At 32.4% G+C, this 4,296-nt stretch overlaps 1 pseudogene; it reads right to left on the reverse strand.

The window, feature by feature from the left end:
- Positions 1–2,831: 2,831 nt before the first annotated feature.
- Positions 2,832–4,286, reverse strand: LOC121789288 (annotated as a pseudogene).
- Positions 4,287–4,296: the final 10 nt, after the last annotated feature.

A 4,296-nucleotide genomic window follows, 5' to 3' on the forward strand; every position in this document is an offset into this window, starting at 1 on the left:
TGTGTACATGTGATTTGTTACATTGAATTTCAAAGAATCTATCATTAATTAATGGTACTATAGATTTTTTATTTGGAGTAAATAAAGTGTGACTAATAAAATTACGAAAAAAATAGATGAACTGTATCTCTTATTTTTAGGGGGGATTGACACTATCTATATATTGCTCTTTTTGATTAGGACTTTTACTCAGGTCGGTGGGTGGAAGGATGTATTATTCTCTTCGATGCATGCATCTTTCATAGTAATTTTTTTTTGTTAGAGACTAATATAGAACAATATTTATTTATAATCATACAAGCACATAAATTTATCTAATCACGTGCAAGCATTAAATAAATCAACTGATATTATTATAAATCATAAATTAATGTATGTCCAGAGTAGAGAAACAATGAATAGGAATTCTTGTATGTCGGTGGGGTTGCAAATATTTATGAGTTAGACCAACTAATTATGTGATCCACAAGAATTGTGCAAATACAAATGGGGCCATGTGAAAGACTAGACACAGGTGCAGCTAATTATGTAACATGCATTTCTTTGATAGTATCGTGAAAAATTACGCATATATATGTAAAATTTCATTTATATCATAAAAATTAATTAAGAACACAATTAAAACAATGCATTAGATATATATAAAGTTATTCGATTCACAATTAAATTATTTATTCCCGAAAAAACAAAATGAAAATTTAGCTCCTTATAAAATATATTTATGTCCAAAAATATAAAATATAATTGCACTCATTTTATGAAACAAAATTGTTGTATATGTGTATTTTGAATTTTGATGACTGTCAATCTATATGCAATAAAACATGAGATTATTGGCACCTCAATGAGTATCTAAAATATTAAATGTTGCACGAATCATCATTTCAAAATAAAATACATTAAATCAATGCTCAAGAGGTGCTTGTAGGCAAACGTTATCCAATAAAAGTTCTTCAAATTATCACAAAAATTCCAGGGATAAAATCAATAATTGTCATCTACTATAAGATATGAATATTATATTCTGTATACTAAATGCTTCTTGTTAGGACAGATATTATTTTTATTCACATAACATAAATATATAGAGAATCATACCATCTTGTCAGAACAATAAAATTTAGACACATTCATGGCTCTCATTCTTATTAATTTCTTCCAACGAAGGTAGTTGAAAATTTCAACTACAACAGTTAATGAGTCTTCAACATAAATATTTCTCATTCAACCTTATTAGACCAATAAAATTGATTTTCAACCAAGAGATGATTACCAAAACACACATAAATATTTCTGCAGAATAATTGGTGCAAAATAATACGAAGAGGAAGAAAAACAAGTCAAATTGTCATTGAAGATGCCAGCTACCTAGATATACATATATGGAATTCAAAATTGGATTGTTGTGCCTCAAATATTCTTAGCCAATGGATTTCTCAAGTTTCAAATTTTGTTCACATTCCATGTCTATGTTTAATGATTTATGTTTCTGCATTATTGTATAGCATTTAGAGTAACTTGTGACAACTGTTAATGATTTATTATTATACATTATTACTAGAATATAGCCTTTGGACTTAATTGTGGGAACTGTTAATGATTAATTAAGAATCTACTTATATCAGTTCGATAAAATTGTGAGAAAAAAATAAAAAATGGTTAGATGCCCTCAAGGATTAGTTTTATATATATATATATATGTATATAAAATCGATAATGGTTAGATGATTCGACCTCGACATATTAGTTGGAATGAAATCATATTTACCAACTAATTGTGTTACTTAATCGTATTAGAAGTAGTCGAGTGGTCATGTGAGAGCACAAATGACAAAATTCACGTAAGACTCGTTTGTTGTAATGTGATTACCGAAAAATATAACACTCCATGATAGATTATTTATCGTGTATTCATAAATATCAAAGAAAATTGTTAGAATTTGAATTGAATATTTAAATTCAATTAGTAGTTTTTTCCTAATTTAGTTCTTAACTAAAAATAAAAATAACAATAATATTGAGAGCATCATAATAATAGTACTAATAAATACTAATAATTATAATTATAGTGATTATTACTACTATAATTAAATATGATTTATAAAAAAACTCCATTAATATTTCCTCAATAAGTTATATTGATAATATAATAAATAACACAATAATATTAAAATTTAAATAAGTATATATGTACCAATTATCTCAAAATCATATCCTTAATTTACCATTATTAACTTTAAATTGATTCGGTATTATGTAATCCAAGAGATGGTTTTACTTCAACTATAGTTTTTAAATTAGTGGACAGTAATGTTAATATACATTGTTATTATGTTATAGAAATATCTCAAAGCATTTTCCAAATGTATACTAAGTTAAAAAAACACTGTAACAGAAAAATAAAAACATTATTTGCAAGGAAAATTAGACAAATTGTACATTTGGGTGCACAAACCAACTTGATTTTCAACTTTATCCCCAAAGATTACCATTGAAAAACATTCCATTGTCACATGTTTAAATGCCAAAACAACAAAGAAGTCAAACACTTTGCACAAGTAAAAAAAGTGATTTATTTCATTAGAGAGGAAGTGGAAATACAAAGCAGAGTAGCAACCTTATAAGCTGCAAGTTCAAATACATACCCGAAGTAGGATAGGATCATATACACCAGACAGAAGCAGGTCATTAGTAGATATGTTATGACACACATACACACACATTCACACACACTGTTATTCCTTTCCACGGGGTGGACTGACGACGACTTGTGTTGTAACGATAAAAGGCGATGACAACACTACACTCGTATTCATATCAGTAGTTTCTATTTACCTTTGTGTTGGAGTTAGGGGGGACAGACCGTCAAGGTAACGGTTCATGATGACTGAGACAGACTCGAGGAATGCTGATTCGCTTGTGCCAGGTAGCACGGATTCTTCAGTTTCCTCCCACTATCTCTCGATAACAGACTCTTTCTTGACTGTCTCCCTGCACATGATGCTTCCGATGGCAAATGGAGTCAGCCCTCTCTCTGTGCCTTTTTTCAGAAGCATGGTGGAGATGCGGAAGACACGTGCACAGTTGTCTGGTACATTCCATCCATTGAATTTCAGAATTTCGATGTCTTTTGCAGCATCTAAGGAGTTTATGTATGCAATCTCCTTAGGAGAGAAAGGCTCCCGAGCTTGAGGCCAGTAGAGCCACTCAAATGTGCAATCTTCGAACTGCAATGCAGAATAGTCGTAAATGGAATGTGAAAAGGTAATTGTGAACATGAAATCTCAGGGACTGCACAAGTTCACATTATATGAGGTGCACGAATAACAGGCACGAGCAAGTCAAAACTTCTGATGATGGAGGTATATATATGGTTCAGCTTTCTACCCCCTTAGCAAGTTATGCACGAATCCATATTATGGATTTTATGGTAGGAACGCAACAAGCTGTATTCATAAAGATAATTAGACCAGATGTTCGATGGATATACAGAAAATTCTTCCACGAATATCTAACAGGCATGATGAATATAACTGAATGACAATACACATTAATAATCAAATTTGGGGCCTAGAATATTAAATACATGCCAAGATTATGTATCAAAAAAGATGCATGTATTGAACATCAGAACATGTTCTGAAATAATATGCATAATTCAACATTATTGAACAAAAAATGGAGGACAGAAAATACTTACATTCTCAGGCATGCAGTAACCATGATCAATCGGGATAAGAACAATTTGACCCTCACCATCTTTTTGGATCAGAATGTTGCCAGCATGTCTGTCTGCATTTGCCAACCTGATATCAAGTACACATATCTTGTGAACTTCCTCCACAGGGAAAGCACGAGGGCCCATGTCCTCACAGCTACCACAGTTCTTCATGAACATCTGAAGCGACCCGAACTTACTCGATCCACAATTAAAACCTTCTGAGTAGTGGAATCCACCATGCTGACACTTCGCCATGACTGTAGGTGGGACGCTTGCAAAGCCATTCTCATCACTACAAATCGAGCGTGGACCTCCATGTGGATGATCCAAAATATAAGCTGCAACTTCCCTGAATGCCCTTCCCCTACTCGTGTACCTTTCTTCAAGCCTTCACCATTAGGGGACAAGGGTAAGCCTTGAGGATTATTTACAGCCATGGGCTCCTCATCAACTGGCTTAAAGACAGAAACATATTTCTGACCAGCTGAATCTTGCATGAAATAAGCACCTCCTGATCCCTCCGAAGACCTAATTGGCTGATTACCCTTTTTCTAGCCCATTACAAGTCTCATGAA

This window comes from Salvia splendens, unplaced genomic scaffold, assembly GCF_004379255.2.
Source record: "Salvia splendens isolate huo1 unplaced genomic scaffold, SspV2 ctg199, whole genome shotgun sequence".
In the NCBI taxonomy this organism is placed as follows: Eukaryota; Viridiplantae; Streptophyta; class Magnoliopsida; order Lamiales; family Lamiaceae; genus Salvia; species Salvia splendens.